This window comes from Lathyrus oleraceus, chromosome 1, assembly GCF_024323335.1.
Source record: "Lathyrus oleraceus cultivar Zhongwan6 chromosome 1, CAAS_Psat_ZW6_1.0, whole genome shotgun sequence".
NCBI lineage: Eukaryota > Viridiplantae > Streptophyta > Magnoliopsida > Fabales > Fabaceae > Lathyrus > Lathyrus oleraceus.
In genome coordinates, this window is record NC_066579.1 from 288,012,765 (window position 1) to 288,023,275 (window position 10,511).

The 10,511-nt window shown below is 39.5% G+C and overlaps 1 non-coding gene across 1 annotated transcript; it reads right to left on the minus strand.

Moving 5' to 3' along the window:
* Positions 1 to 580: 580 nt before the first annotated feature.
* On the minus strand, positions 581 to 687 carry LOC127116206 (small nucleolar RNA R71). The gene has a single exon (XR_007801177.1). It is a non-coding gene; the product is annotated as a small nucleolar RNA R71 (small nucleolar RNA).
* Positions 688 to 10,511: the final 9,824 nt, after the last annotated feature.

The following is a 10,511-nucleotide window of genomic DNA, read 5'->3' on the forward strand; positions in this document are numbered from 1 at the left end:
AGGCAATTTTTATTTCCCCTGTCTTTCGTTGATTTGTATGCCACACACTCGCTCACAAGGCGAGTCGTATTACTTACGAATCAATGACGTTGAACGATATCTCTGAGTCTTACGCCGAATTCGGGAGTATCGTGCTGCAAACAATCTTCCTCCAATCGAAATTCCTGATCTCAAAAATCTCCTTCCTTCGACGATACCAGAGATGGCAGAACCAGCTCGTGCTCTTCGAGATTACGCTGCTCCATCGCAAGATGAGCCGCATTCGAGTATTGCTTCACCCGCAATCGAAGCAAACAACTTCGAACATAAACCTTCGCTGTTGCAGGCAGTGCAACAGAACCAATTTTCTGGAAATCCTACCGAGGATCCAAACCTTCATTTATCCGTATTTGTCCAATACACTGATACTGTTAAAGCTAATGGTGTCACTTCAAAGGCAATTCGACTTCGTCTCTTTCCTTTCTCGTTAAGAGATAAAGCTAGAAGATGGCTTTAGTCTCTTCCTTCCAACTCAGTCACCACATGGAATGAGTTGAAGAAAGTCTTTCTTGCCCGATATTTTCCTCCAAGCAAAACAGCTATGTTAAGAGCCCAGATAAATGGATTTAAGCAGAAAGATAACGAGTCTCTTTTCGAAGCATGGGAAAGATACAAAGACATGATGAGACTTTGTCCACACCATGGTTTAGAGGACTGGTTAGTAATTCATACCTTCTACAATGGTCTCTTGTACAACACAAGGTTAACAATAGACGCCGCCGCCGATGGTGCGCTTATGGATAAACCTTACGCTGACGCTTATTAACTTATCGAGAGCATGGCCCAAAACCATTATCAGTGGGGAAGCGACCGAACAATGGTAGAAAAACCTCAAACAAAAGGGGGCATGTACGAGATAAGTAGCCTTGATCATGTTAATGCAAAAGTGGATGCTCTTGCCCAGAAAATCGAAAGTTTAAATGTATCACCTCCAGCCACCGTGGTTGCCGTAACTCAAAATTGCGAAGTCTGTGGAATTCAAGGTCACACTCCTACAGATTGTCAACTCCTAACAGGAATCCAAGCAGAGCAGGTGAACTATGCTCAAGGAAATCCTTACTCGCATACCTATAACTCAAACTGGAAGAACCATCCTAATTATTCATATAAAAGTAACAACACTTTATACGCACCAGGACAAGCTCCCAGTCAAGCCCCAGCTATACCACCTGGATATCAAAAGCCGACCCCATCTACACCTAACAATAACGTTCCTAGGAAATCCAATTTGGAAATCATGATGGAGAACTTCATAGCTTCTCAACAGCAGACCAATAAAGAGTTCTTAAACCAGAATGTACACACTAACGAACAGATTAAACAACTAGCAAGTAAAGTAGATGCCCTGGCTACCCATAACAAAATGCTGGAAACACAAATCTCGCAAGTAGCTCAACAACAAGCGCCTACTGCTGCCCCAACTAGTACCTTTCCTGGACAGCCCCAACCTAACCCGAAAGGCCATGCTCATGCAATTATATTAAGAAGTGGAACAGAGGTAGAAGGACCATCTGACCCAAGGATTGAGAACCAAAACTCTAAAAAGTCAACTGAGGAAGAAGGTAGACCTAAGGAAAAGGAAGAGTGTAATAAAGAAACCGTAGAAAACAAAGAACCTTATGTACCTCCGCCACCTTACAAACCACCTATCCCTTATCCTCAAAGGCTAATTAAAACCAAAGACGCGGGCCAATTTAAAAAATTTGTTGACCTACTGAAACAATTAAACGTCACGATTCCTTTTACAAAAGCTATTACACAGATGCCTTCATATGCTAAGTTCTTAAAAGAAATTTTATCTAATAAAAGGAAACTTGAAGATAGCGAAACTGTTACACTCACTGCTGAGTGTAGCGCAATAATCCAGAATATGCCTCCTAAACTTAAAGACCCTAGTAGTTTTTCTATACCCTGTCATATAGGAAAATTTGTCATAGATAAAGCTTTATGCGATTTAAGAGCCGGTATCAGTGTTATGCCCTTGTCCATATGCAAGAAACTTGAAATGGGAGAATTAAGACCAACTAAAATGTTTGTGCAATTAGCAGATCGTTCCGTTAGATATCCCGTAGGAATTCTTGAAAACGTTCCCGTGCGCATAGGTCAATTCTACATTCCCACCGATTTTATAATTATGGACATAAGAGAAGATGAAGTTACCCCCATTATATTGGGAAGACCCTTCTTAGCAACCGTCGGTGCTATCATAGACGTAAAACGAGGACGACTCACTTTCGAAGTAGGAGAAGTGAAAATTGAGTTCATTCTTTCCAAATTTCTGAAAGCACCTGCAATAGAAGACACATGTTACTTCATGGATATCATCGATGAATGCATAAAAGAAACAAAATTAGAAAATGACGATTTGTCCGACTATCGTGTAGAAGATAGACTGAACCAAAGTTTAGCAATAACATCGGATCCTACGCAATGCCTTAAGAAACCAACCCTCGACCTGAAAACACTTCCCAAAAATATGAGATATGAATTCCTAGACTTAGAACTTGAACGACCAGTGATAGTCAATGCAGACCTAGGAAAACTTGAAACCGAAAAACTCCTACATATCTTAAGAAAATATCCAACCGCACTAGGATACAACATCACCGATCTTAAAGGGATAAGTCCTTCTATTTGTATGCACCGCATCATGCTAGAAGAAGACTGTAAAACTTCTAGGGAACATCAGAGGAGACTAAACCCGATCCTGAGTGAGGTAGTGAAGACGGAAGTAACGAAGTTATTAGAGGCAGGTATCATATATCCTATATCCGATAGCAAATGGGTTAGTCCTGTACACGTAGTACCAAAGAAAGGAGGTATAACAGTGATCAAAAATGAAAAAGGAGAAACTATAACCAAACGAATTGAATCGGGATGGAGAATGTGCATTGACTATAGGAAGCTAAACAAAGCAACCCGAAAAGATCATTTTCATTTACCATTCATAGACCAGATGTTAGAGCGACTAGCCAAGCATTCTCATTTCTGCTATCTAGACGGTTACTCAGGCTTCTTCCAAATACCAATTCATCCTGATGACCAAGAAAAGACAACGTTCACATGTCCCTTTGGTACCTTCGCTTATCGACGAATGGCGTTTGGCTTAAGCAATGCTCCTGCAACCTTCCAAAGGTGCATGATGGCAATATTCGCCGATTTTCTCGAAAACATCATGGAAGTCTTTATGGATGACTTTTCCGTATGCGGACAAAGTTTCGAAGAATGTCTTGAAAACCTAGAAAGAGTTCTAGAACGACGTGTAAAAGTAAACCTAGTACTTAATTGGGAAAAATGTCACTTTATGGTACAAGAAGGAATTGTTTTAGGACACATCATATCAAATAGAGGAATTGAAGTAGACAAAGCCAAAATAGAAGTAATCGAAAACCTTCAACCTCCGAAAACTGTGAGAGAAATACGAAGCTTCTTAGGACATGCCGGTTTTTACCGACGATTCATTAAAGATTTCTCTAAAATAACTAAACCTTTAACCGGATTATTAATGAAAGACGCTGAATTCATCTTCGACAATAAATGTTTAGAAGCATTTCAAACACTTAAACAAGCATTGATCTCCGCGCCCATAATGCAGACCCCGGATTGGAATGAACCATTCGAAATAATGTGTGACACAAGTGACTACGCCGTAGGCGCTGTTTTAGGACAACGAAAGGATAAAAAACTTCACGTCATATATTATGCGAGTAGAACTCTAGATGAAGCACAAATGAATTACGCCACGACCGAGAAAGAACTTTTAGCAGTAGTATTTGCACTAGATAAATTTCGTTCCGACTTGGTCGGAGCTAAAATAATCGTTTACACTGATCACGCTGCCATTAAGTACCTCTTAACAAAAAAGGATGCTAAACCTAGACTCCTAAGGTGGATCTTGTTGCTACAAGAATTTGATTTGGAAATCAAAGATAAAAAAGGAACTGAAAACATAGTAGCAGATCACCTTTCTAGACTTGAAAACCTGGAACCGGAAAGAACATCGATCAACGATGATTTATCGTACGATAAACTTATAGCTAATTTGGAAGAAAATAGAGTTGATGAACAGGTAGAGACCACCTTGGCTGTATGCGTTACACCATGGTACGCCGATTTTGTCAATTATTTAGCCGCCGGAGTGGTTCCACTTGATTTATCCTACCAACAAAAGAAACGATTCTTCCATGACATAAAACATTATTACTGGGACGACCCTTTACTTTTCAAAAGAGGCCTCGATGGTATTTTCTGTCGTTGTATACCTGAAGAAGAGGTAGAAAGTATAATCCAACATTGTCATTCCGCTCCTTATGGTGGACACGTAAGTACATCCAAAACCTGCTCTAAAATCCTACAAGCCGGTCTTTATTGGCCAAACATATGGAAGGATGTGCATGCCGCTGTCAAGAAATGCGATAGGTGTCAACGCACAGGAAACATATCTAGACGTGACGAGATGCCACAAAAAGGCATTTTGGAAGTAGAAATTTTCAATGTGTGGGGGATAGATTTCATGGGACCTTTTCCACCTTCTTTCGGTAACAAGTACATACTCGTAGCGGTTGATTACGTATCAAAATGGATTGAGACTATAGCTTCTCCAACAAACGACACACGAGTAGCAATTAAACTCTTTAAGAATATAATCTTTCCAAGATTTGGTGTCCCAAGAATAGTAGTCAGTGACGGTGGATCGCATTTCATATCTAAGATACTCGAAAAATTATTGTTTAAGTATGGTGTAAAACATCGAGTAGCAACACCTTACCATCCTCAAACTAGTGGACAAGTGGAAGTGTCTAATAGAAAAATTAAACAGATAGTGGAAAAAACTGTCGCTACATCGAGGAAAGACTGGTCATCAAAATTACCCGAAGCTTTATGGGCATATCAAACCGCTTACAAAACTCCCATAGGAACAACCCCATTTAAGCTTATTTATGGTAAATCTTGCCACCTCCCGGTGGAGTTAGAACATAAGGCCTATTGGGCTATTAAAAATTTAAATTTAAACTATAAGGCCGCCGGTGAAAAGCGAATTCTTGATATAAACGAATTAGAGGAACTTAGACAAGACGCATACGAAAATGCCAGAATCTACAAGGAAAGAACGAAAAAATGGCATGATAAACGCATATCAAGAAAAACTTTCAAACAAGGCGATGTAGTCCTATTGTTTAACTCTAGACTTAAGTTATTCCCAGGAAAGCTACGATCTAGATGGTCAGGCCATTTCCAAGTCACTAATGTCTTTCCCAGTGGAGCTGTAGAAATTAAAGGAAAATCTATTGAATCATTTATCGTAAACGGGCAGCGTCTAAAACATTATCACTATGATGAAAACAATGAAGACTCGCAAGTCCTGCACTTAGACGTATTGTCTCCAAAATTAATAGATTAACATTTAATAGTTTTATGTCGAGCTTGCGACATTAAACAAAGCGCTTCGTGGGAGACAACCCACAAATTTTTATTTTTTTCTTTGATTATTCTTTTTGATTTTATTCAGTTTTCATTCTTCATATTCTTTATTTTAATTAAATTTTTCTTCTTTTCTTCTTTCGGCATCTGGCCAAATCCTGACTAAATTCTTGTTTTTCTTTTTCTTTAGTTAACACTAACCTAATGGGACATATTGATCGCATGGGTATCAAATTCCGAGGGAGAGCTCAGAGACAAAAATTTGAAGAACTAGCTGAGAGAGAGATGCACCCAAGTTTTTATGCTGATGATTATGCAATGACCGTTCTTGGGTTAAGAGATAGTGTGTCCTATATCTGCTGAGTCAAAGAGGGTGGGAAACCACCCCTATTCGAAGACAATTTGTTACTTACCGGAGGCTAACTCTAGAATTCCTTAGCTCCCTGATTTATTTACCAAACCATGGAAAAGGAATAAACCGAGGTTTCATTCAATTCAGGATGTTCAATATGGAGTATCAGTTTAACATTTAAGAATTTACTAACCTTTTAGGGTTCCCTACTTCTTTTGACACATTCACCATGAGCCAAGAAGACCTTTTTGAATATAGAGAGCTTAAGCATTTTTGGGGAAGTTTGACGGGAAATGACGACCCTGAGGAACATGAGTTTCTTTCTGGAAACATACATATCCCGGCTTTTCGTTATTTCCACAAGATCCTAGCACACACTCTTTTTGGGAAGAGATCAAACATTACCACAATATCATGTGATGAACTCTTCATAATATTTTGTGCTTCCCAGAACCGTCCAGTGAATGGTGCCACTTATATGTTGGCGAGTTTTGACCTCCTTATTCAAGATGATCGTGCACCGATCCAAATAGGAGGATTGATAACTATGATTGCTAATGCTATTGGATTGCGCCAACCCATGCTTGATTTGAACCCTTTTTGTGGTATTGAGCCTATGAATATACTTTTCCTCTTCAACACTATGTTTATAGGAAACCTTGGACCTGAAGAGTTTGAACTATTAATTAATAACCAAGCTTTTTACCTATTCACCATGCCTAGCCCGATGACTAGTGTCCATAACCGAAATAATTGGCTTTACAACCTGGATGGAATACCTTCTCCTGTTAGATCTGTTGAAACCATCCAAGATTATGAGATTCTTGACAACCAGATTCCTTATGCTGAGTCTGATCCGCAGACACCAACTGGTTACCATGATGCTGCCTCTCCACATCATCCTATCCCGTCTGCAGAATCGGCGATACCTGATCTTAGACATCATATGCCCGGAACTGATTATAATACCGCTATTCAAGCCTTGATGTCAGAACAAGATGCCATTAGAGAAGAGTTAACTAAGATGGGACATGAATTTCTGGAATACATGAGTGGAATGACAAATCAATTCCACGAGTTGCTACACCGTGTCAATTCCTTTGCTCCTCCGACGAGAGATTCTACCAGTGGCTAGAAGAATTGCAGTTAATTAGTTTTAGTTTTAGGAAATTTATAGTTTCGTTTAACATTACTTTTAATCTTAGGATTTATTTTTCGCATGTTTTATTTTTCAGTCAAATATTACATTATGTTTATTTTTATGAAGCTATTGGCATTATTGGTTAAATTAAATTTTATTTTGATTTATGCATTATCTAAAATTCCCAATGATGATATATATTGTATGCTACTACTTACATGGTTTATCAGAAAAAATATATATATACTATGATGTGTAGTAGAGTAGCATCCATGGCAATTCAAAAATAAAACAATAGCAAATATTATAAACAAAACTAAAAAAATAATAATAAAAAAAAATTATAAAAGCTTCCACGCATGCCATGTCACGAGCGCAGTGACCGTTGCATGCTCACCAGCGTGACGAGCGTCACACATACTGTCATGGTCGCCACGCAACCCATGACGCCCGTAACACACTCTGTCACGAGCGTGACAACGTGATTCCTCGTAAACGTTGATGACCGTTAGGGTCATGACCGTTACTCCCCACCTTTTTATTTTCCCCATTCAACCCACCTCTTTACTCCATTCCACTCACATTCATCCACATTTATTTTTCTCTCACCCACTCCTCTTCCCAACTTCAAAACTCTTCGTATAAATACCCACAATACATTTCTTCCTACACCACATCATTCCAACAAGCCATTCTATACAAATATATTTCATCCTCTTTTCCTTCTTTCTACCTACCTATCAATATGGCGGAGAACTAACATCAAGAAGTGCAATTCGGAAATATTATTTTCCGATCTGAAGATAGCAACTATCAACGAGAGCAGTTCGTTCGGTTCCAACAACGCGATGTCATATCTACCAGGTACCCAGATTTAAATTGCTTACAAGAATTAGGATTACTTTAAGGTGTGCAATGGCTGCTTAGGCTTTCTGATTTAACTTTTCTTTGCACACAAAATCACCCAACATACCCATCACTCACCTTGGAGTTTTTAAGTTCTTATTCCTACACCACTCCACCCGGTGAGAACGAATACTTAACCGGTACCGCAAATTTCCGCATGTTCAACACTGAGTACTCACTATCTTAGGACCAGTTGAGTGCCATGCTACACTTTCCTGTAGGAGACCAAGTCCACCCAAGAATCCCTCCAAACTCAGAGTGGAACACGAACGCATTCGACCTCTTTGGAAAAATATCCGGTGTGGAAACCACTAATTGGGATGCATTACTTGCTTCGCACATACACAACCCCACTATCCGGTATTTTATCTGTATTCTGCAAAACACCATTTTTGGAAGACCCAACAACAGTAAAGTCAACACGAAAGAATTATTCTTCCTCCACTGCATCTTTTCAGCCGACACAAAGGTAAACGCCGCCTCTTTCTTACTTCACCATATTCGTACCTTTTGTGCTCCAGGCCGCCAACCTTTTGTGATTGGAGGATTAATAACCACCATCGCACTCGGCTTAAATCTAGGGGACCGACTTCAGAATTTGCAATCTTTGCCACCCCTGTTTATGGATATAAGCTATTGTCTCTCCAGCCGCTTAATCAAAAATAGGGTAGGCGGGAAGTATTATCTTATGGTGAATAACCAAGAAGTCCCAAGCGTTGTTTTGCCCAACATTACCCTCACCGATGTCACCAACCCCAACCGATTCATATACGATCTGAATGCTCCCGAACCTACCAAGCCTACACAAGCAAACCCGCCCCCAGACGAGTTTGATGAAATGGAGCAAGGTGATCAAGGTCCTGAACAACATTCGGTCCCACATAATCCTTCCGATAATGTGGCTGGTCCATCCTCCCGGCGTCGTCGAAGAAGAAGGCCCGCAACAAATGATGACATCATGGATGCTATTGAACATCAAGCCCAACGGCTTGATGCCATGCATGCGCAGAATAACGAAGTAATGCAACTGATGCGCCAGATGCAACAACAACAAGAAGAGAGGAATGCAATAACCGACCAGCGGTTCACTGACTTGCTTAACAAGTTTGATGACTTGGAAGTACGTCAACGATCACCAGGTCCGAGAACAAGAGGACGCAGGCAGAATTGAGTTTGGGTTCCTTCTTTTTTTTTCTATTTCTTTTGTTTTTTGAAACATTGGGGACAATGTTTCATTTAAGTGTAGGGGGGAAAACTTTGTTTCAGTTATATTTATTTTCCTTTCAATATTTCCCTTTCAAGTATGTTATTTCCCTTTCATATAAAAAAAATATATAATTTATTTTAAGTCAAGTCCCTAGTGTGGAATTTTTTTATTATCTATTCCCCTCAATTTTCTTGAGCCATAACAAAATTCAACACACTCAATAAGTATAAAGGATGCTTATTTTATAAAACTTGAGTGAAATTAAGACAAAATTATTACCGCCCCAGCACTCTAAAAACCTCAGCATGTTAGACCAGGATAAGTACTTATTATACCAATTCCTTGCACTTTTAGTTTTATAGTAACCCCGAGTAGTTTATACGAGAAGTCGGCACCATCTTAATAGCAAACTACGTGGAGAGCCGATGAATATAAGTGAATGATTCCCAAAACAACATATTAAAAATCAGGAAATGCACTAATTAAGTTAGGTGATCCTTACCCGATCATTTAATCCAAAGGTTGCGGACCCTACAAAACATAGTATGAACGATCCATTGTGAGTTGGTTCAGCGGTTTCTGGTGCTGAACTTGGTAGGGCGGACTACGGTCCGATCCCCCGCAATTTGCAATGGACTAAATAACGAGGTTATCCAACTTATGTACCAGAACTTCTAGCTAAAAGGGGATCAGAATCGCTAACCGGTTACTCCACTATGTGCGCGAAAAGATAAAGGGCTTAATGTGATTTCGCTAGAATGAAAACGGGTGAAATAAGAGTAAAAGAACTAGGCTAGCTATAATAGCATGACTCGAACTGGTTTGCATAAGGTGGGGTTATCTGATGTTGTAACGGTAGTTGTTGATGTTAAGACTAAACTCAGGTTATTTCTAAACGAGATTTACTTGCAACCTAGTACGAATTGATGTGTGTTTGGAAATTTCATCTGGCTAATATTTTAAAATGATTTCTACATTGTATCTTGCTTGAGGACAAGCAAAAGTCTAAGTGTGGGGGAGTTTGATAACATGAAATAATATCACATTTTTGGACTTGATTTAATTAAATTATATTGTTATTTGATTCGATTTATTTTATATTATTCGATATTACTCGGTATTTTCTTTTTATTTATTTCAGGTGTCATTATTTAAAGCATGGGTGAAAAAGAAAGAAGAGGGGTGCAAAAAGAAGACTTTGTAGGAAAGCATCTCACTAAAGCCCAGCCCACACCAACTACAAGGAAAATGGCTGTGACGACCGCCACGGGCATGTGACGAGTGTCACGCCCCTCTACTTAGTGTTACGATCGTAACACATGGTGTGACGGACGTCACACACCCCACTCCTATTTTTTGGCATTGACGTGCGTAACAGAAGGCGGTTCTCCCCTATTTTTCCTCTTGACTCGTTGACGCTTTAGAAACCCTACTGAAGATACTTT